General features: G+C 41.9%; 1 protein-coding gene and 1 pseudogene across 5 annotated transcripts in view; both read right to left on the bottom strand.

The window, feature by feature from the left end:
- PRDM14 (PR/SET domain 14) overlaps positions 1-24479 on the bottom strand; it is a 183347-nt gene that overhangs the window by 114002 nt on the left and 44866 nt on the right. The window contains exon 9 of one of the 5 annotated variants that reach the window (XR_013367185.1): positions 9472-9563. The exons of 3 other annotated variants lie outside the window; for them this stretch is intronic. The gene's annotated coding sequence lies outside the window, so the exon portion shown is untranslated. Of the gene's footprint in view, positions 1-9471; positions 9564-23764; positions 23818-24479 lie in introns of those variants that run through there. One more of the 5 variants, XR_013367188.1, reaches the window with a different exon arrangement.
- On the bottom strand, positions 1820-24269 carry LOC144300149 (vesicle transport through interaction with t-SNAREs homolog 1B pseudogene; annotated as a pseudogene).

The raw sequence follows: 24479 nt of genomic DNA, 5'->3' as shown, positions 1-24479 counted from the left end.
ACATTCAGAGAAAAGAAAACATGAGGAGATCCCTGGGCGGCTCAGTGGTTTGGTGCCTGCCTTCGGCCCAGGGCATGATCCTGAAGTCCTAGGATTGAATCCCCCATGGGGCTTCTTGCATGGAGCCTGCTTCTCCTCTGTCTGTGTCCCTGCTTCTGTGTGTGTGTGTGTGTGTGTGTGTGTGTGTGTGTGTGTCTCATGAATAAATAAATAAAATCTTTAAAAAAGAAAAGAAAACATGAATGCTGCATCTACTCTACATGCCAAGGATGAGAATCTTGCAGAATTACCATCCTCCTCATGCATTCTCGACATGCTGCCTTTGCTCCATTCATAGTCAGGGAAGGAGCCTCTAGAATCAACATCCCACAGGCTCCTTCATCATGGTTTCCTAACCTGGAAATTTTGTCCTCTTTTCCTCTGTGACTGCTAACAGATGCTGTCCACTTTGATAGCACATATCTGAACATCTCCAGGGCAGGGCATCAGTCTTGATTGGCCACTACTTACTTTACCTTTTTTCCTTCCAGTCAAGAAAGCATATTGGAAAGCAAGTAAAAGTGATACTGTATGGATAATCTCAAATCTGTGCTGAGTTTCTTTTTAGGTAAACCAACCTTGGTATGTTTGCATCCTTGAATATATTACTAGAAAAAAATATATTTGTGAATTACTAACAACTATGACGTATCAGAGTGTGCAGTGACTTCATGACTGAGAAACATCCTTTATCTTGATGATCTGCAGTGAGGCCAAATCATGCCCTTTCTTCCCAAAGCATTCATTCATTATTTATGTATTCATTCACTGTTCTTTTATTCTTTCCACATTTAATGAGTATTTACTCTGTTACATTCTGAAGATACATGATGACCTAGACCAAAAATCCTTTAATGTCAATAAGCTAATATCTACTGTAGGAAGTTAGATATGTCAACAAAAGAAATTGGGATGTAAGTATAGGCGATGGACATAAATATAGATACTATATGTGATAGGTGGATAGATAGTAGTCAGACAGTAGATGACAATTGATATGTAGAGGTATAAGAGATATAAACCGTCTCTAGCTCCTCTGCAAGAGAAAGCCTTCCCAGCAGTGCCGCAGCCATGGACAGTATGCAGAGTCTAGAGCAGCAGTGTGGTAAATTGACTTATGCCTCAGCGTGGTCTGAAGATGCTCCATCATTATTTTCCCTTCTATCTTCCTAGCTTTCGTAGTTATCCAGCAATCTACAAATCATTTAAGCACTGTTTATCAAACTTATGATGTACTGGGTACTTTGCCTAGGTGATCTCATTTAATCCTTGTAGGAACCCTGTTTGATCAGCTACTTTATGGACTCCAAGTCTTTTTTTTTTTAATATTTTATTTATTTATTCATGAGAGACACACACAGAGAAAGAGAGAGAGGCAGAGACACAGGCAGAGGGAGAAGCAGGTTCCATGCAGGGAGCCCGATGTGGGACTCGATCCCGGGACTCCAGGATCACACCCTGGGCTGAAGGCAGCACTAAACCACTGAGCCACCCGGGCTGCCCTGGTCTCCAAGTCTTGAAGAGCAAATTCCTACCATTAGTAAGCAATCATCATAATTCAACTCCAAGTTTGTCTGACTTAAAACTCATGCACTTTCCATTATACCAATAGAGTAAGGATAGTAAGAGAGCAGCTAATGAGCTACTGCAAAGAAGACTTTTTGAATCAATAATTTTCATAGAAAGGCCAATGCTAGAACAACATAATGCTTTCAGGAAATCACACTGAGATGAAGATCCAGGAAATGATGTTGCTCATTTTAATATCTCTCTCTTTTTTTTTAAAGAAGTCATAAACCGCATTTATTACGTTGGTATATCATACTGGTCTCATTGCTGTGGTTTCTGTCTCTCCCCACCCCATCCTCTAACGGTCTGGCTACACCGTGCATCCTTGAACCATTACCTCACAGCAGCACTATGCTTATTCCTCCTCTCTTAACACCATTCATTCACAGGGTCAAAGTTCTGGTCCACAAACCTTTCCCTCTAGGAAGTTCAATGCTTGTGAAAGAATTTGTAATAAACCAGGCCCCCTAGGATGGCCAGCTCCAGTAAGATGACGATGGAAAGTAGCTGCTTGTTGGTTGTCACTTTTCTGGACATTGAACGGAGAATCTTTCGACTTTTGCTCAAGTTATCGCTTGTGTTTACCAGCCTACTTTTAGTACGTTCCAACTGGTCACATTGTTCCCCCAGCTCTTCTATGATTTTTTTTTTTTTTTTTTTTTTTTTTTGTGATAGTCACAGAGAGAGAGAGAATGAGGCAGAGACACAGGCAGAGGAGAAGCGGGCTCCATGCACCGGGAGCCCGACGTGGGATTCGATCCCGGGTCTCCAGGATCGCGCCCTGGGCCAAAGGCAGGCGCCAGACCGCTGCGCCACCCAGGGATCCCTCTTCTATGATTTCTGAGCCAATCTGGTCAGTCTCTGTGGCAATCCGATGAGAACGCTCAATACTCCGGGTGGCCCGGTTCAGGCTATCAGTGCCTTGCAGAAGCAATGCCCTTTGAGATTGCAGCCGGGTCATATGTTCGTTTTCTACAGCATATGAACCATATTTCATGTCTCCTCGGCCTCCAGGTGTGGCTGTCAACGGTGTGCTGCTCACTTCCCGATGGGGTTTGGCAAGGTCCTTCCAATAGGTTCGAAGCTTAGACATCATAGGGTTACGGAAAGATAGAGGTGCATAACGTAGTTCCTCTTCCATCTCTGCCAGTGTTGCATTTGCTTCCTGTTGCTTTTCGTCAAAATCTCTGATCAGCTGCTGCTTCTCTTCCGTGCCTGCCATCCCCAGGAGCCGCTCCGGCACCCCTCGCAGGTCTTCATGGAGGCCGCGGAAGATCTCGTGAAGTTTCTCGAAATGCTCCGAGGGGACGGCGGAGGTGGCCGTGGCGCAGGCTGCACTGGAGCGGCGGCCGCCGAGATCTGGGGCCCTGGGCCGCCCCTATTGCGGCGTCACCCGCCCAGCCCCGCGGCATCACGGCCACCGCAGCCACCTCCGCCAGCTACAAGCAATGTCTCTTTTCTTTTCTTTTAGTATTTCTTGTGAAAAATTCGAAAGGGGACATTATGGGGAAAATACTTTTTCAAGATTTTTAATGTGATAGAACACCTGCAAATAGGGGCTCTTATGAACAACCATAAAAAACTGACATTAAAAAAAGGTAATTTATTAAATATGTACTTTGTAAGTAAGTAGATATTATTGTATATCATATGCTTGCTAGCAAGCATATGATACAGTAAAAATGGGTGGAAAAAATGTTTAGGATCAGTACTTTTCAAATATTTAGTTATCTATTTATTTTAGTGATTTTTAAAAAAATAAATTGGTAAATCTTATGGTCAAGATACGGGAATTCTTTGTACTTTTCTTGAAATTTTTCTCCAGGTTTGAAATTTGCAAAAAATAAAAAAATAAAAAAAAAATAAAGTAAATAATCAGCATATAATTGTATTGGGGTTTTTTGGTTATTAATTCAAAGCGCACTTAAATGTGGTTGAATCTAAATGGAGACTCTATTACATCACTAAGTCTTAGAAATTATGAATGCCCTTCATGAGGCAAGAGGCCAGAATATAAAAGAAAGATTTGTATTTAATATTTTTCGATCTATTCTCCAACAAAACCACTTTCTTTCTATATAAGCGCTTTCTCCATTGTTGACTCTTCTTTGAATATTTGCTGGAACCAGCCCAACTCAATAGGACAGAGAATTGCCAGAGAAATGGGAACCATGAAATGGAGGATACAATGCTGACTAGTAATTATTCTTATCCTAGAAGACTATCCCAAGCTGGGGGCAGTGAGATACAAGAAACTTGCTGAGCAACTACAGAAATTCAGCCAGCCAGTCAGTCGATAATATTGATTTGTGGTACCCTCTACACAGTAGAATACAGTGGTTCAGAACATGGTTTGGAAAGATAGGGTAAAATCCTGGCTCTGCCTTATTAAGTCTGTGGCTATCATGAGCAAATGACTTCACTTTCTGTATCATAGTTTCCTCGCCTATGAAATGAGACAATAATAACGGCTACCTTGTGATGAAAATATGTATTATATACATTAATATATCTTCAGTGCTTAGAAGCCTGCTCAATGAATGTTGGTATGCACTGAGCTAAGTACTGGAGATAACAGTGGCGAACAGGATTGATGTGGTCCCAGCTCTGAAGAAGCCTATGCCTTCATAGTGGGGGATGCAGATTTGCAAAGTAGCAATTAACCATGACCGTGTCATGGTTGGGACAAATAGGAAAATAATGGCTAATATTTGCCATTCACATTATTTAAAGAGTAAATAGCATTTACTCTGTGACGTACGTATAAAGTGCACTACAAATTATTCACTTAATCCTCATAATAACTCTATGAGGAAGGTAGTATTATCAGCTGCATTTTGTCAATGAGGAACTAAAGTGTAGTGAGGTTAAGTCACTTGATCAAGGTCACACAGAAGACAACAAAGTGGGGCTTCAAACCTAGGCAATCATAATTAGTCTATGTTCCTTTTTTTCTTTTAATTTATTTATTTATTTTTGTTAGTAATCTCTATGTCCAACGTGGGACTCAAACCCACAATCCTGAGGTCAAAAGTCACAATGCTCTTCTGACTGGGCCAGCCAGGTGTCTCCTGTCCATGTTCTCTCTTTTTTTTTTTTTTCCTGTCCATGTTCTTAATCATGCATTCTACCTCTTTTGATTACCTGAACTCAGGGTATTTAGGGAAAAATTTCCCAGAAAACAGTGTCTATGCTATGACCTGAAGGCTGAGTTGGAGTTACCAGGATTGGAGCAAAGAAGGGGATAAGGAAGTGTTATAGGTAGAAAGAGTTTATGTGTTAAGTAGAGAGAAAAGAAAGCATGGTGAGGTGCCTGGGTGGCTCAGTCAATGAAGCATCTGCCTTTGGCTTGGGTCATGATCTCAGGGTCCTGGGATCAAGCCCCACGTGGGGCTCCCTGCTCAGTGGGAGCCTGCTTCTCCCTCTCCTCCTCACTTGTGGTCTCTGCTGTTATCTCTGCCCCTCTCTCTCTTTCAAATAAATACATAAAATCTTTAAAAATCTTTTTTAAAAAGAGAGATTCAAGAGGCAAAAATATAGAGCGTGGTGGTTGAATAGTTCAGGAAAGAGATAGATGAAGAGTCATACATATATCAAGACTTTGGTTTGGATATATTTGAATAGGTGGTTTTGTACATTGGTGGTATCCAAATAGACATCCCAGAAGAAAAATGAGATTTATTTATTTTTATTAATTAATTAATTTATTTTAAAGACTTTTATTTATTTATTCATGAGAGAGAGAGAGAGAGAGAGGCAGAGACACAGGCAGAGGGAGAAGCAGGGAGCCCAACATGGGACTTGATCCTAGGACTCCAGGATCACACCTGGGGCCCAAGGCAGGTGCCCAACCGCTAAGCCACCCAGGTGTCCTGAAAAATGAGATTTAAATGGAAATTTTAGGGGATCCCTGAGTGGCTCAGTGGTTTAGCGCCTGCCTTCAGCCCAGGGCGTGTTCCTGGAGTCCTGGGATCGAGTCCCACGTCGGCTCCCTGCATGGACCCTGCTTCTCCCTCTGCCTGTGTCTCTGCCTCTGTCTCTGTCTCTGCCTCTGTCTCTGTCTCTGTCTCTCATGAATAAATAAATAAAATCTTTAAAAATAAATAAATAAATGGAAATTGAAAATCTTTGAATATACACTTGAAGGAAGCAACAGTAGAATTAAACTTTGTTTGCCATTTCTGTTTCCAAGTGCATAGTAACTGCTCAATGAACAAATCCTTTAATGAATGAGTGACAAGATGTAGGTATAGTTCTGAACTTCTAGAGATTTGGGCTAAAAGTAGAGATGAGAGAATCATTAGCAAGTAGAGTTTGAAGCCACAGAGCTGTATGAGATTATCCTCGATGACTGTGTACAGTAGGAACAGGGTAGGAGGTAAGACAGAGTTCCATGCATGGAATGTCAACCTTCAAGGGAATGGCCAAGGAAGGGAGGCTAATAAAGAGGAAGCCCTTTCAGAGTGATATGAGGAAAACGAGAAGGTGGCTTCTCTAGTAGAAGAAGGAATATGTAAGTGTTCAGTTTATAGATGCAAACACTATAAGAGGACAATAAAGATGAAAAAAGTGTCTTTTTTTTAAGATTTTATTTATTCATTCATGAGAGACAGAGAGAGAGAGAGAGAGAGAGAGGCAGAGACACAGGCAGAGGGAGAAGCAGGCTCCCTGCAGGGAGCCTGATGTGGGGCTTGATCCAGGGTCTTCAGATCAGGCCCTGGGCTGGCTGAAGGCGGCGCTAAACCGCTGAGCCACCGAGGCTGCCCTTTTTTTTTTTTTTTTTTTTTTTGAGAGAGAGAGAGAGACAGACTGACAGACAGACAGTGAGTGGAGGGTGGGGCAGAGAGGGAGGAAAAAAAGAGAATCTCAAATGGATTCCTGGCTGAGCATGGAGCCTGACATGAGGCTGAATACCACGACCTCGAGATCATGACCTGAGCTGAAATCAAGAGTTGGACATTCAACCAACTGAGCCACCCAGGTGTCCCAAGAAGAGTCCATTTTAACAATTAAAACAATCTTGCATCCTTGTCAAGAACTTCTGAGTGGAGAAGAGGGAGAAACCAGAGGGCAGGGAGGGAAGGAGGAAGTGTGGAGGTAGAGACAGTGAGTGTACAAAATTCTTGCAGAACATTTGCTTATAAAAAGGAAGGGAGAGATGGTGATAACTGGAGATACTCTAGAGAAACCCATGAGTCTGTTTTTGTTACCTTTTATGTAAGGATTTACAGTTAGTGGTGGTGAGGAGGTTATAGATAACAATGGTGATAATGTTATTGTCCTTGTCATTGCTTGAGATAGGGACAGTGAAGTATGTTTTGAATGAAGGGAAGGAGGGAGAAGTCGATGCTGAGGAGGAAGGGACACATGGAGAATGGTAATCCAGAGTTTGGGATTAGTTTTTGATAGAATGAAGGGCATGTTTTCCCTTTTGTCATGAGAATAGGAGAGTAGAGTAAGTGCAGAATGTAATTTAAGTATGCAATGGACCAGAACTTGAAGGCATTCTCTCTCTCTCAATCTCTCTCTTTTTTTCAAGGCATTCTCTTCTGATGGCTTCTATCTTCTCTGTGAAATTGTAGATTGGGCATATTTGCTGACAGCACTAGAAGGCCTGGAGATTTTAGGACAGAGGAGGTTTGAAATGAAAATTGTGATGAGTGGAAAAGTAAGCTCACTAGGGCAGAGAAAGAGTTGCCAGGCAGTGTTGAGAGTTCGCCTGAGGTTGGAGACAGAGGCTTGTAGAAGGTGGCACTGAAATAGCCCAGGGTTTGGGTTTTGCCTAATGAATGTGATAAATAGACAAAAGGCAAAAGGTTATGACAGGAGAGTGGTTGGAGTCCCTGGGGAATCTGAACTGGACCAGGAAGAAAGGAAAGACAGGAGGGGTGCAGAAGACTGAGAAAAAGTAACTCAGACAGCAAGGTCTAGAGATGCCAGTATTTTCTATTTTCAGAAGGTAAAGTTCACAGCCATTTCAGACAGAAGTCTCTGAATAGGGCAGAGAGGAACATAGTTCCCTGACATAAGGAGTCATTTTAAATGGATGGAATTTGGGGATGTCTGGGTGGCTCAGCAGTTGAGAGTCAGCCTTGAGCTGGAATGTGATCCTGGGATACTGGATGGAGTCCCATACGGGGCTCCCTGCAGGGAGCCTCCTTCTCCCTCTGCCTGTGTCTCTGCCTCTCTCTCTGTGTGTCTCTCATGAATAAAAAGATAAATCATTTATAAATAAAATAAATAAAATAAGTGGAGGGAATAAAAATAAAAATAAAAATAAATGGAGGGAATTTGGGGTGCTGGAGTGGATCAGTCAGTTGGGCATTTAACTCTTGGTTTTTAGCTTGGGTTGCGATCTCATGGGTCCCTGTCTCCAAGCTCAGTGGGGAGTCTACTTGAGGATTTTGTCCCTCTGCACTCCCCCCCACAAAATAAATAAATAAATAAATAAATAAATAAATAAATAAATAAATAAATAGAAGGAATTTGCACTTCATCAGCACGTATGAAGAGTCAGGCAGGGATCCCTGGGTGGCGCAGTGGTTTAGCACCTGCCTTTGGCCCAGGGCGCGATCCTGGAGACCCGGGATCGAATCCCATACCGGGCTCCTGGTGCATGGAGCCTGCTTCTCCCTCTGCCTATGTCTCTGCCTCTCTCTCTCTCTCTCTGTGTGACTATCATAAATAAATAAAAATTAAAAAAAAAAAGAGTCAGGCATTATGCTATGAACTGTACGCATAATTCATTAATTATGGATTAATTCATTTGACCTTCAAAATAAAGCTAAAATCAGAGATTATTATTCTCTTTATTTTTTTCAAAGATTGATTGATTGATTGATTGATTGATTGATTGGAAACACAAAGAGAAAGGCAGAGACACAGGCAGAGGGAAAAGCAGGCTTCCTGCAAGGAGCCCGATATGGGACTTAATCCCGAATTCTGGGATCACGCCCTGAGCCCAAGGCAGACGCTCAACCGCTGAGCCATCCAGGCATCCCTATTAATTCTCTTTAAAGAAAAGCTGTGCTCAGGACATTTGCCAGTAAGGGACACAGTTTGTCAAGGATTTAGTGGAGACTCAAATCTTTCTATTTTTTTAAGTAAGCTCTACCCACAACATGGAACTTGACCTTACCACCCAGAGATTGAGTATTATGTTCTACCAACTGAGCCAGCTAGGTACCCCATTTTGATCCCCAAATCTTTTCATTTTGTTTTGTTCATTTGTTTTTTAAATAAGCTTAATGTCTTTACTTTTTCAAGTTTCTTTATTTTTTTAGTAACGTTACACCCAACATGGGGCCCAAACTCACCACTCTGGAATCAAGAGTCCCATGCTCTTCCTACTGAGCTAGCCAGGCACCCCTGTTCTCACCCCCAAATCTTACCATTTTTCCAGAACTGCTCCAGAAGTCACTAGAAAGAATTAAACCTCTTTCGTATCTTTTTGGTTTTTCATTATTAGTATTATTATTTTTAGAGTTTTTCTTTATTTATTTAAGTGTACTCTACACTGAACATGGGGTTCAAATGCACAGCCCTGAGATCGAGAGTCCCACGCTCTACCGACTGAGCCAGCCAGGTGCCCCTAAACTGATTAATTTTTAAAGACTAGTTTATTGGGACACCTGGGTGGCTCAGTGGTTGAGCATCTGCCTTCGGCTCAGGGCGTGATCCCAGAGCCCCAGGACTGAATCCCACATCGGGCTCCCTGCATGGAGCCTGCTTCTCCCTCTGCCTGTGTCTCTGCCTCTCTCTGTGTGTGTGTGTCTCTCATGAATAAATAAATAAAATCTTAATAAAAGAAAAAAGACTAATTTATTTTTTAATTTTTATTTTTTTTAAAGACTAGTTTAAAAAAGATGTGACATAGGGGCACCTGGCTGGCTCGGTCCATAGATCATCCAACTCTTGAACTTGGGTTCATGAGTTCAAGCCCCACATTGGGTTTACTGAATTGAAACAAATAATAAAAATAATTAATTTATTAAATTCAATTGATTTAAAGATTAATTTAAAATTCAAGCCATAAAGATGGATATGCTTAGGGAAAACCTTCAGGTAAGGCTGGTGGGTAGAATTTATCTTCACCATTCTTGGTTTCTTCAATAACCTACTAGAATATTTCCTTGCACACACAGGCAGATGTGTATATGTGTACATACATACTTACATGTGGTTTTGCACCCTCCTTTCCATATTTAGCAATAGATGTTGGAATTATTTGCTACAACACACCTTTTTACTTTCAGATAGCCCATTATTCTCCAGTTACCAAAAATTATTTAACCCTACAACATATTTTAGGTTATTTTCCATCTTTTCTATTACAAATAAATTAGTAATTATCACCCTTGTAAATGCTTGTTTCCATGTGGAATTAGATTTTGAGGTGAGAAAGTTAGTAACGTCTATATGGTTTATTGACTGAATTGTATTTTACCTCAGCAATTTGAACTTCTACCTTTATTCTATAAAGGATAATTTTGTTGTATTTCTGTACTCCCTGTCACGTTTCATTGATCTATATATTCTTGATCCGTATATTCATGTGACAATACTAAATTGTTTCACATACTGAAGTTTCACAAAACATTTTTTTTAAGATTTTATTTGAAAAAAAAAAAAAGATTTTATTTGAGAGAAAGCCAGAGTGAGGGGGAGTGACAGAGGGAGAGGGAGAAGCAGACTCCCACTGAGCAGGGAGCAGGATCATGACCTGAGCTGAAGGCAGATGCTTACCCGATTGAGCCACCCAGGGGCCCCTACAAAACATTTTGAGATCTATTAAGGATAAAACTCCCTCATTCCTTTTATTTGTTGATTTTCTGAATTTTCGTGAAGAAATTGCATTACATCGTAGAGAGGAATTACTTTAGAGATACTTCTCCCCCACACTTTATTTTATTTTTTTTAAAGATTTTATTTATTTATTCATGAGAGACACACAGAGAGAGGCAGAAACATAGGCAGAGGGAGAAGCAGGCTCCCCTCAGGGATCTTGATGGCGGGACTCATCCCTGAACCCCAGGATCATTCCCTGAGCCGAAAGCAGAGCCTAATCGCTGAGCTATCCAGGCGTCCCTCATTCACACTTTATAATAAAGCATGTACTAGAGATACTCAAAGAATCAGAGATTTGACTAGGGCAGGAAAAAAAGGAACATTCAGATGTTAATTAGCTCAGCTGGGCCACACAGACACCTCCTTCCTGAAAGAAAGAGGATGAGGAAGATAATTTTGAGAAGGGAAGAGTTAAGATGAAACTGGCATTCCCTCCCCCCTTCGATATGGTTTCTCTTCTCTCCACTCCACTGTAGGGCTCTGGACAGGGACACTGGGCTTTCTGGTTCCTGTATACAATGGGCTGTTCTCTTAGGGGCCTATGGCTAGCCTCCAAAATATAGCAGTACTTTGTTGGTACCTTCTCAAAGCTGTAAGATCAGACGCAGTTGGAATGGCTGCAAACCTCAACTCCTTTAGAATTTGTCTTTCCAGTCCACATGGTGACATTTGGATCACACACACAATAATCTCTGCCCTTACTTCCCGGCTCCCTACCCCCTCCACCTCTTCCCCCACCTCCTAGCCTCCCCTGACAACACTGTCCTTATTCTTTCCCCACTTGAGTTCCTAAGTATTTTGAGTTCCTCAGGAAGAGTTGGGGGGGAGGGGAACTACACTGACAAGACCCAGGAGTTACAAAGGCTCCCCAAGAACCTCCAATATTTGCCATACAGCAAAATTTACCCGAATAGATAGCTCTCTACAGAGTCCACAGTAGTATCTAGTACAATGTTTGGAAGCAGAGGTACTCAGTATCTGTTGAATTATTTGTGGCTCATAAATCAAAATTACTGCAGTCCTTAGACACAACTGCAGGTTATCCCAAAGAACTCATCTCTGTGGAACTTGACAAAGATAAAATTTGTTATAAATAAGTATAGTTTCATTGACATTCAGTCTAGGGCAAGTAAATTACCCAATGAGGTGATTTATAAATTCATTCAACTTAATTCTCTGATAGGAAGCTGAGCAATGTGCTCTGGTCATTGGGTCTGATTTATATGAGGAAAACGTACAAAAGAAAATGGAGGTTCTCTATCTTGCTCTTGTCCTCTCCTGGTCTCCTGTTACTATATAACAGGCATCTTTTTCCTTTAATTACCTTCTTCATGGCTTGAGAGCTTTGATGACTTGATTAAGCCTTGCAGTGCAGTTCCAGTCCCTACCCATCTGATTAATTAGCCCAAACCTTATTAACTTCCTAATTCTGATCAATAAGGCACTGATGCCAAACTGTGCAAGGGCAAACTAAGGAGGCAATTTTATTTCAAGACAGAGAACTTACTGGTTTTTAACCATCTTTTTTTTTTTTAACCTTACTTTTTAATGCAGCCAGGTTGAAATACAGTAATACATGAATAGTTCCAAGAAGACCACAGATCCTGCAATCATAGCCATTTTGTTTGCTCCAATAGTCCTATCTGATCACACTATTTGGGGACCTTGCATTAGCAACACAGGATCTCCATTATTCTGGAAATCAGGTAGGTGTTGCCCATGACCAGAGAAAGAATGTGATGATGGTGAGGATGATGATGACCTTCTCTGCAGGAACTGACAAAAGAGGTAAGAAACTCCTCTCCCTTAAACCCAAACTCCGAAGGGCGTTCCCTACCACTGGGGGAATATTTCAATTTTCTTTTCTTTCTTTCTTTTCTTTTTTTTATTATTTCTTTTTATTTATTTATTTTTAAAGATTTATTTATTTATTCATGAGAGAGAGAGAGAGAGAGAGGCAGAGACCCAGGCAGAGAGAGTAGCAGGCTTCATGCAAGGAGCCCAACATGGGACTCGATCCCGGATCTCCAGGATCTGGTCCTGGGCTGAAGGCCGCACTAAACCGCTTAGCCACCCGGGCTGCCCCAGCCCCCAGCTTTATCGAAATATAATTTATTTAAAAAAAAAGAAAAAAGAAATATAATTTATAGATAACATTGTGTAAATTTAAGGAGTTTAATGTGAGGATTTGATACATGTATATATTGTGAAATGGCTACCACAATAATGTTAGTTAATAACACCTCCATCACCTCATCTGTGTGTGTGTGTGTGTGTGTGTGTGTGTGTGTTGAGAACAAGTAAAATCAATTTTCTTAGCAGCTCTCAAAAATATGATACAATAGTGTTAACTACTCATCATGCCTTGCCTTGGGTCACCAGAACTGATTCATGTTGTAAGTGCAAGTTTGTATCCTTGACCAACATCTTCCCATTTCCTCACCACTTGCCCCTGGCAATCACTGTTCTACTCTGTTTCTATGAGTTCAGCTTTATTAGATTTCACATATAAGCGAGATCATACAGTATTTGTCCTTCTCTGTCTAATTTCACTCAGCATAACGCCCTGAAGTTCCTTTCATATTGTCGCAAATGGCAAGATTTTCTTCTCTTTATCTGAATAATATTCTACTGTGTGTGTATAGCTATATATACTCCCCCACATTTTCTTTATCCATTCATCCATCCGTGGACAAGATATATTCCTTTTAAAAAATATATTTTTTAGGGATCCCTGGGTGGCGCAGCAGTTTAGCGCCTGCCTTTGGCCCAGGGCATGATTCTGGAGACCCGGGATCGAATCCCACATCGGGCTCCTGGTGCATGGAGCCTGCTTCTCCCTCTGCCTATGTCTCTGCCTCTCTCTCTCTCTCTGTGTGTGACTATCATAAATAAATAAAAATAAAAATATATATATATATATATATACTTTTTAAAGATTTCAATGCATCTTCTCCAGGTTACAGAGATCTATAGAAAACCAACATCCCCTTCCACCAAGGTAGGTTCATGACTTCGTCTCAGTTCTGTTTCCCTCCATCATTTTTAAAATCTGGTCTAGCTTCAACCCTCCAATGTCTCCCCAAATCACATGAGATTCTAAAGTTTAAGGAATAGACTAGATCTTGTTTTGTACTCTGTAATCACGTCAGCATTAAGCATGTACTAAATCAAATTATTTTGTGTCTTCATGACCTGTGTCTCCAGACACCTGTTTCATCACCAAAGGCTCCACTCCACAGAAGCCTGGGAGAAAGGCTTTACTTGCCAGACTCCCCAGGTCTGTGCAGCAGGGGCTGTGCCAGCACTGAGACCTTCTGGCTCATTCCCTCACCCAGTCCCTCCCCTACCATCTCAAGCTGCTTTTCCCTATACTGTCGGCTTAAGAAAATCACCACCAAATAAGTACAGTTTCTTACTTTTGTCTCCAGTTCTTTTTGCTAATAAGGTAACACATGCGTGATGGAACCAGTTCAGACACTACAAAAGGGTGGACAGTGAGAAAGCAGTGCCTCCTTCCCTTTTGTCTGAGTTTTCCTCATCTAATTGCCTTCCCAGGAATTTAACATGTTCTCAGTGTTGTGTGTGCCTTTCCAGAGATAATCTACTAGTAAGTGTATATATATATATGCTTTTATATACACACACATATATGTACACTTATATTTTTAAAATGGAAAGAAAAGAACAGGCAGCTAGTCTATGGTTTTAGCCCTACTTCATTTCAAAGATGTAAAACAATCGTAATAAATCATACCACAAGTGCAATTCCAGAACCAGTAAATACAGTACACAGCTTCCACAAAATTGAATGCAACCAACTGAACTTTTCACGTGAAAGATGGGGAAAGAGAGAAAGGTGAATTGCAACCAGCTAATAATAGCTTTGAGGTTTAGGCAGGATAACTTGATGACTGAGCAATTTTTAATATTTTAATTCCAGAAAGCTTTAAAAAAAATTCCACTCTAGTACCCCACAAAAAATTGACATTAAGGGTTAAGAAACCACAAAACAACTAAATAAAATCTGATATTAAGAATCAGAGAGGCGGAGAATGGGATGGCACCTAGGTGGTTCAGTCGATTGAGTGTCTGGCTTCTGCTGGGGTCATGATCCCAGGGTCCTGGGATGGAGCCCCTCATTCAGCTCCCTGCTCAGTGGTATCCTGTTTCTCCCTCTCCTTCTGCTGCTCCCCCTGCTGTCTGTTTCAAATAAATAAATAAAATCTTAAAAAAAAAAATCAAAGGATGGTCTAAAAAAAGAAATGAAAGAAAGAAAAAAAAAAAAAAGGCCACCTGACTGGTTCAGTCTGTAGAGTGCAAATCTTTTTTTTTTAAGATTTTATTTATTTATTTATTTATTTTAATATTTATTTATTTATGATAGTCACAGAGAGAGAGAGAGAGAGAGAGAGAGAGAGAGGCAGAGACATAGGCCGAGGGAGAAGCAGGCTCCATGCACCGGGAGCCCGACGTGGGATTCGATCCCGGGTCTCCAGGATCGCGCCCTGGGCCAAAGGCAGGCGCCAAACCGCTGCGCCACCCAGGGATCCCAGATTTTATTTATTTATTCATGAGAGACACAGAGAGAGAGGCAGGCAGAGACATAGGCAGAGGGAGAAGCAGGCTCCATGCAGGGAGCCCGATGAGGGACTCCATCCTGGGACTGTGGGATCATGCACTGAGCCAAAGGCAGTGAGACACCCAGGCGTCCCGAGTGTGCAACTCTTAATGTCAGAGTCATGAGTTCAAGCCTCACATTCAGTGTAGTCTACTTAATATTAAAAAATTAAATAAAATTAAAGAATCGGGATCCCTGGGTGGCGCAGCGGTTTAGCGCCTGCCTTTGGCCCAGGGCGCGATCCTGGAGACCCGGGATCGAATCCCACGTCGGGCTCCTGGTGCATGGAGCCTGCTTCTCCCTCTGCCTGTGTCTCTGCCTCTCTCTCTCTCTCTCTCTCTCTCTGTGACTATCATAAATAAATAAAAATTAAAAAAAATAAAATAAAATTAAAGAATCAAGTAACATTAAAAAAAAAAAGAAAAAAATCAAAGAACATTCAACTTCTAAAAAGAATATAAGACACATAGCAAAGAAGCCCTTAGATATCAATGAATTGCCAGCAGAGAAGCAAGCACATAAGCAAGCTTCATAAATACTTCCTAAATGACTGTGGCTTCTACAGATAGCCCACAGACCATGCTTCCTCTAACTCCAAAAGGAAATTTCAGAAGCTTAAACTCTTCCTTTGTATTCTGAAGATTGCAGAAACAATATTAGATTTCATAAAAAAAATATATTTTAACTTTGAAAAAGCAACAGAAAAGATATTCATAAATGATTGAAAAGCAGAGGGACGCCTGGGTGGCTCAATGATTGAGTGTCTGCCTTTGGCTCAGGGCGTGATCCCGGGGTCCCAGGATCGACTCTGGCATTGAGCTCCCTGCGAGGAGCCTGCTTCTTCTCCCTCTGCCTGTATCTTTGCCTCTCTCTGTGTCTGTCATGAATAACTAAATAAATAAAATCTTTGGGGAAAAAAAAAAAGGATTGGGAAGCAGAGACAGGTAATTTGGTTTCAACCAACAGCTCTGTATTGCTCTCTCTTCAGCGCTGTGACCATCGCTGTACATGAAGATGGCCATTGTTTTTGTTTTTTTTAAGATTTTGTTTATTCATGAGAGACAGACAGAGAGAGAGACAGAGGCAGAGACACAGGCAAAGGGAGAAGCAGGCTCCATGCAGGGAGCCCGATGTGGAACTCGATCCCAGGACTCCAGGGTCATGACCTGAGCCTAAGGCAGAAGCTCAACCACTGAGCCACCCAGGCATCCTGAAGATGGCCATTGTTAGAGGAATTCATAAATATGATCTCCCCGCTCCTATACACACACTGCCTCCAAACGGTTTCCCCACTCTCCAGCCTTTCAGCCACCCCTGGCCATAGTCCACGGTGCCAGTCTAAAGCACCAGTCCTGGCTCATTCTCTAGAGTGAGCTCCCACTCAGACATTCACAGCTTACAAATCCCCTGCCTGATTTCTGAGTCTCATGCCTTTTCCACCCCCAATCTCCCACTTCATCCTCCATCTATAAGACTGCTTACACCTCCTTGCTTTCATCAGGATGTCTTCATTTTTGCTCTGCCTTTGACAGTACTATTTCCTCCACCTGGAAGGTTCTCCACTTTTCCTTTGTTTGGCTAACTCTTGCTTTCCTTTTAAGACTTGGCTTAGGCACCACTTCCTCCAGAAAGCTTTCCCTGACCACCAGTACCCCATTGTAGCAAGTTACTAAGTGGAGGTTATACTTCCTGACCTGACAAAGTTGTCATGAGAATGAAAAGAGGTGATGATCATAGAAGAGCTCTGAAAATAATGAAAACTTTTAGATCATTGGAGAGTAGGGTATTGGCAAAATAATGGCAGAGTGGAGGTGTGCTTGCGGAGGCAGACAATCTCAAATGTTGGCTCTGCCATTAGCAACTGTGTGATCTTAGACATGTGCTAGAACTACTCTTAGCACCTTGGTTGTTACATCTTTAACATGAGAGTCACCCTCTTTCCCTGTGGCCTCTGAGCAAGTGGAGATGGAGGTTCCCAGGAGTGTTGAAAATTCTGCCTTCCATAGATCACTCCCGTGGCCAAGACTTCAAACTGGGGTGCTGTGCTCGCTTCGGCAGCACATATACAAACTGGGGTGCACATACCTGGGGTAGACACTTGCTAGAAATTATATGACCTTGGATGGTCTTTTTTTTTTAAGATTTATTTATTTATTTATTTATTTATTTATTTATTTATTTATTATGATAGACACACAGAGAGAGAGAGAGAGAAAGGCAGAGACACAGGAGGAGGGAAAAGCAGGCTCCATGCCGGGAGCCCGATGCGGGACTCAATCCCAGGACTCCAGGATCGCGCCCTGGGCCAAAGGCAGGAGCCAAACCACTGAGCCACCCAGGGATCTCTACCTTGGATGGTCTTAAAGGAATTATTTTCCAGACCCTTTACTTCCATAGTTACCCAGCTTTGCAACAGCTTGATAAAAGAAAAATGCAACTCTCACTCATCCAAACTGATCTGTGGTTCAAAGTGTAAAGCCCCCTCCTGGGGCCCCAAATGACCACACCAGTCACCTTAGATAAGTCTCTGGGACTTGCATTCCTCTATATAACCACAGCTCTATTAAAGGAAATGCATGACCTTAGAAATGTAATATTTTGGTCTGCAGTGAAGATTTTTATTTTATTTGTTTTTTTAAAGACTTTATTCATGAGAGACACAGAGAGAGAGGCAGAAACATAGGCAGAGGGAGAAGCAGGCTCCATGCAGGAAGCCTGATGTAGGACTCTATCTGGGGACTCTGGGATCACACCCTGAGCCCAAGGCAGATGCCCAACTGCTGAGCCACCCAGGCGTCCAGGATTTTGATTTTAAAGATATGATAGAGTAAATGATGGCATATGGAAATTTTCCTCTTTCCCTGATCATTTGACAAAGAATGCTTCATTCCTGAGATCCAGTGCCAAGAGAAAAAGGAAAGAGCATGGGTAAGGCATGTTGAATGCTTAAAAAGATTTTAAATGTGAGAAATTTTTTCAATTTTTCTCAATACTCAGTTCTGGGACTCAGCACTGTGGGGGTGGGGTTACCTTTAAACAGCTAAAACAGTATGGATCAGTATAACAGATTCCTTTCAAATGGGACAGGAATTGTTTTTGTAACTACCAAATTATTAAAAACATGGAGGATAAAACCGTCAAATAAAGCTTTTATATGATTTCTTTATTTTTAAAGATTGAATACTTTTTTAAAAATATTTTATTTATTTATTTGACAGAAAGAGAGAGAGAGAGCATGAGCAGGTGGAGAGCAGAGGGAGAGGGAGGAGCAGGCTCTCCACTGAGCAGGGAGCCCAATCTGTGGCTGGATCCTAGGACCCTGGGATCATGACCTGAGCCAAAGGCAGACACTTAACCAACTGAGCCACCCAGGCACCATTCTAACCACTGTCCGTCTCTTCCCAAAGCCCACATGCCCTTCACTCTTTCACCTTCTCAGGTCTTCCCACCACAGCTGCTGCAGGCCTTTCTGTTCGTACTGCCACCTTGCCCTGTGTGCATTGCTAGCAACAACAACAGGCTTCTTGGTTTGCCCTGCACACAGCCTGCTAATTCATGCCTTCTCCACATGCCACATATAACAGGGATCATATAAGGGGTGACCTAACCAATGTGTGTGGAGGGGAAGTGGAAGTGCCAAAGAAAGCTTCCTGGAGGGAGAAGCATTTAAGTTGAAAACTAAAACTAAGTTGACTTGGCAAAGAGGATGGATAGGAGAGAGGGCAGGAGATTGTGTGACTCCAGGGAAGAGGGAATGCATGTGAAATGACCAATGTACCTGGATCACAGGAAAGTAGACATGAGACCAGAAAGGCTGGCAGGAACCAGATCAGGTGGGACTCTGAACATATGTTAAAGCGACTGGACTTTTCCTAAGAACAACAGAATGCCGCTGAAGGGCTCTAAGCAGGGGAGTATTAAAACCCAGTGTGTTCTTTCAAATGTCAGACTGCTGTGTGGAGAAGGGAGTGAGAGGAGGGTACCAATTCAGAAGCTATTCCAACAGCAGACAAATGCAGAGTGGCTCAGACTATGCGTAGCAGTATAGGTGGAGAGAACCAGGCAAGTTTAATGGACAGAAGAAGATAGAATTGAGGGGATCAGACATTGTGTCCAAGGGAGAGGAAGGCAGGGATCAAAGATGAGCCCTTTATTTCTGACTTGGCATCCAGGTATGTAGGTGCCATACCTTTAGATGAGGTGACAGTCAAGAAGACGCTTCTAGCTTGATGTGCCTGTGGGACATGCTGATGGAAGGGCTAGGAGGCAGTCTGTACTGGAAAGGGAGATTTGGGAACCACATGCATCAATGTGGTATTCGAAGCCAAGAGAGTGAATGAGATCCCTAGGGAGAGTGTGCAGGCAGGCAGAGAAGAGTCCAACCCTGAAGCTCAGAGACCATTCAACATTTAAAACAGGGGCCCCAGAGCACCTGGGTGGCTCAGTGGTTGAGAATCTGCCTTTAGTTCAGGTTGTGAACCTAGGGTCCTGGGATTGAGTCCCACATGGGGCTCCCAGCATGGAGCCTGCTTCTCCCTCTGCCTGTGTCTCTGCCTCCCTCTCTCTCTCATGAATAAACAAATAAAATCTTAAAAAAAAATTAATGTGTCTGTACACACTAGATTCAGGTGACTTATCCATGCCAAGAAACTGTCAGGCCCAAAGATGAAGCAAGCCCCATCATTTGCATGACTGAAAAGCTGTACCTTTGAGATAAAAAATTTTCCTGACAGTGTTTCCAGAGTCACTGGAAAATTGGGGACAATTTTATCCTGTTTATCACTTATCTCCAGCATCACCTGCCTTGCTTAGAATTGGTGTTAATTAAAAATGTCAGGAAGGGAGAGCTTTGGCTAGCTCAGTCAGAGGAGCACAGGTGACTCTTGATCTCAGATCATGAGTTCAAGCCCCAAGTTGGGTGTACAGATAAATAAATAAAAACATTGGGGGATCCCTGGATGGCTCAGCGGTTTAGCACCTGCCTCGGCCCGGGGTGTGATCCTGGAATCCCAGGATCGAGTCCCACATCGGGCTCCCCACATGGAGCCTGCTTCTCCCTCTGCCTGTGTCTCTGCCTCTCTCTCTCCTTGTCTCTCATTAATAAATAAATAAAATCTTAAAAAAAAAAAAAACATTAAAAAAGTGTCAGGAGGAAGATGAAAAAGTTCTGGAGCAGATGGTAGTGATGGCTGCACCATAATGCGCATATACTTAGTGCCACCGAGTAGTAGACTTAAAAATGGTTAAAATCACTCAAAAGATTTAAAAACAGTCTCAAAATATCATTTATTTTAAAGATTTTATTTATTTGAGAGGGAGAGAGCAACCACAAGTGAACAGGGATGGCAGAGGGAGAGGGAGAAGGAGACTCCCCACAGAGCAGGGAGCCTGATGCAGGACTTGTTCCCAGGACCCTGAGATCATGACTTGAGCTGAAGGCAAATGCTTAACTGACTGAGCCACCCAGGCACCCCTCAAAAAAGATATCTGTTATACCTAGGTTCATGGCAAAATTATTTACAATAGCCAGAAGGTAGAAACAAGCCAAATGTCTGGGGACAGATGCATGGATAAGCAAAATGTCGCCTATATGTACAATGTAATATTATACAGTCTTACAAAGGAATGAAATTCTGACATGTGCTAGAACATGGATGAACCTTGAGGACATTATGCAAAGTGAAATAAGCTAGTTACAAAACAACAAATATTGTATGATTCCATTTATATGAGGTACCTAGAGTGGTCAAACTCATCATAGAGACTGAAAGTAGAATGGTAAAGGGGAACCCCCTTATACTGTTGGTAGGAATGCAACCTGGTACAGCCACTCTGGAAAACAGTATGGAAGTTCCTCAAAAAGTTGAGAATAGAGCTACCCTGTGACCCAGCAATTACACTACTGGGTATTTACCCCAAAGATACAAATGTGGTGATCTGAGGGGCAAATGTCCCCCAATGTTTATAGCAGCAATGTCCACTATAGCCAAACTGTGGAAGGAGACAAGATGTGCATCATCAGATGAATGGATAAAGAAGATGTGGTATATATGCACAATGGAATACTACTCAGCCATCAAAAAAAAAGGAATCTTGCCAATTGCAACTACATGGATAGAACTAGAGGATATTATGCTAAGCGAAATAAATCAATCAGAGAAAGACAATTATCATATGATCTCACTCATATGTGGAATTTAAGAAACAAAACAGAAGCTCATAGAGGAAGAGAGGGAAAAAAACAAGACAAAATAAGAGAGGGAGATAAATCATAAGAGATTCTTTTTTTGAAAAGATTTTATTTATTTATCCATGAGAGACACACATACAGAGAGAGGCAGAGAGAGAAGCAGGCTCCACACAGGGAGCCGGATGTGGGACTCAATTCTGGGACTCTAGGATCATACCCTGAGCCAAAGGCAGGTGTTCAACTGCTGACCCACCCAGGCATCCCAAGAGATTCTTAATCACAGGAAACAAACTGAGGGCCATTGGCGGGGGTGGGGGAACAGGGTAACTGGGTGATGAACATTAAGGAGGGCACATGATGTAATGAGCACTGGGTGTTATATAATCCCTGATCTCTGCCTCTCAAACCAATAATACATTATATGCTAATTAATTGAACCGAAATTTAAAAAGGTTAAAGCTGTATATTTTCCTGTTAGTTCTTTAGCTCCATAATGTACTATTTTATATGTTATATATGTTTTGATATGTACTATTTTGTTTATAATTGAGTTCTGAGGGGCACCTGGGTAGCTCAGTTGAGTATCTGCCTTTGGCTCAGAGCATGATCCTGGAGTTCCAGGATCAAGTCCCACATCGGGCTCCCTGCATGGAGCCTGCTTCTCCCTCTGCCTATGTCTCTCTCTCTCTCTCTCTCTCTCTCTCATGAATAATAAATAAAATTCAGTTCTGAATGTTTTCTGATGTTCATTATAGTTTCTGCTTTGAACCTTAAGTAATCAGAAAGGGTTTCTTAATTTACAAACATAGAGGAATTTTTCTAATTATGTGTTTTTGGTTGCAAATCCATTGTGGTTGGAGAACTTCATCTGTATGATACTATTTTGGGGGTGGGAGTAAGGGTAGGTTTATTGAAACTTCTTTGGAAACACCATTTGATAAAAATGTTTCAAGAATGTTTGGAAAGAATGTACATTTTGAGCCATTAAGTGCAGCATTCAATATATGCTCATTAGTTTAGATTTATTCACTGTGTTGTTTAAGCTTGCTTGCTTTCTTTCTTTCTTTCTTTCTTTCTTTCTTTCCTTCCTTTTTTATTTTTTAAGATTTCATTCATTTATTTGACAGAGAGAGGGAGAGAGAGCACAAGCAGGGGGAGAGGCAGGCAGAGGAAGAGAGAGAAGCAGGCTTTCAGCTGAGCAGGAAGACCAATGCAGAGCTCGATCCCAGGACCCCAGGACCACGATCCCAGCAGAAAGCAGATGCCTAACCTGGGCCACCCAGGCTCTCCTAAGTTTTCTATAAAACTACTGATTTTTATGTTATTTCAATAGCCAACTGCTGAGAATGTGTGTTGAAATCTTTCAGTATGATGGAGGATATGTCAATTTTCCTTGCTTTGTGTGTTTCGGGCTTTAACTAGGTATAGGTAACTTAGAATTGATATCTTCCAAAGGAATTGAATTTCTAATCATTATGTAATGACTGTTTTTGTGTCTAATAAAGTTCATCTATAAATGAAAAAAAAAAGGAAGGAAGGAAGGAAGGAAGGAAGGAAGGAAGGAAGGAAGGAAGGAAGGGTGCCAGGGACTGGGAGGAGGGTTGAATAGAAGTTATTGTTCAATGAATACAAAGTTATAGTTTTACAAGACGAAAACAGTTCTGGAGACTAATCCTGGTGTTAGATGCACCACAATGTGAAGGAAGGAAGGAAGGAAGGAAGGAAGGAAGGAAGGAAGGAAGGAAGGGTGCCAGGGGCTGGGAGGAGGGTTGAATAGAAGTTATTGTTCAATGAATACAAAGTTATAGTTTTACAAGACGAAAACAGTTCTGGAGACTAATCCTGGTGTTAGATGCACCACAATGTGAATGAATGTACTTAATACCACTAAACTGTACACTAAAAGGAGTTAAGATGCTAAATTTTATGTTATGCATATTTTACCATAATTAAAGTAATAATGAAAATGATTTAAATAATAAATTTTAGGGACGCTTAGTGCCTGCCTTCAGCCCAGGGCGTGATCCTGGAGTCTCAGGATCCACTCCCACGTAGGGCTCCCTGCATGGAGCCTCCTTCTCCCTCTGCCTGTGTCTCTGCCTCTCTCTCTCTCTGTCTCTCATGAATAAATACATAAAATCTTTAAAAAAATAAAATAAAATAAATGTTAGGTTTGGTGTATTTTACCACAATAAAAAAAAAGAAATTGCATGCTGCTGCAATGAGTGCAAACTATGTAGTTTCTGAAATTAGAGCCCCAAATGAAAACCTTCTTTGATCAAGAAAAGTGAATGTGGGACGTCTGGGTGGCTTAGCGGTTAAGCCTCTGCCTTCCAGCTCAGGATGTGATCCTAGAGTCCGAAGATCAAGTCCCACATCAAGCTCCCTGCATGGAGCCTGCTTTGCCTTCTGCCTATGTCTCTGCCTCTCTCTGTGTCTCTCATGAATAAATAAATAAAATCTTAAAAAAAAATTTTTTTTAGGTGTACGTGCAGTTGCCCATTAGGAGTTTATTAATGATCTTACTTAGCAAGAGTAGATTCCATCCGTGCTGAGGACAGAAAACAAGGAAAAGATTGCAATTGTCATAAATGCTTTGATGTAATAAGTGCTTCTACATTTTTTTTTTAAGTGCTTCTACATTCTATAGCATTATGGCATGCTATGCATTACTCAAGAGTGCAAGCTAAACCCTTCCAATGGCCTCCAAGGTCCTCCAAGACTGTATGGTCTGCAACCTCCCACCCCTTAATCCTATCATTCTCCCTGCCTCTGCTCCAACCAGCCTGGCCCCTTTGCTATCCTTTCATCACAGACACATTTTGTCCTTAAGACTTAATGTGCCTGCTCCTCAGATGGGAAGGATCCTCCCCAGATAACCACCCAGGACTTCCTTACCTTGGTGGTGAGGCCTGCCCTGACTGCCCTTGGTCTGATTACCACCTTTTCATATTCCCAGTTCCCCTGACCTTGCCTGATCTCCAAAGCACTTGCTTTTGACATGACACATTTCCTTTTTCATTCTGTCTGTTCCCTAGTGAAGGTTTCCCCCACCCTCCACCACTAGAATTTAAGCTCCATGAAGGTAGGGGTATAGGTTTTGACATCCATGTGTCCCACCCACCTAGAGCATACCTGACACAGCATAGGTTCTCAAAAATATTTGGTGAAAGAATGAATGAACCAATTAACAAATGAGAAAGAGTACGAATT

This window comes from Canis aureus, chromosome 28, assembly GCF_053574225.1.
Source record: "Canis aureus isolate CA01 chromosome 28, VMU_Caureus_v.1.0, whole genome shotgun sequence".
NCBI classification, from domain to species: Eukaryota; Metazoa; Chordata; class Mammalia; order Carnivora; family Canidae; genus Canis; species Canis aureus.
The sequence above is the reverse complement of the archived record's forward strand: the minus strand, read 5'-3'. Positions and strand labels throughout refer to the sequence as shown.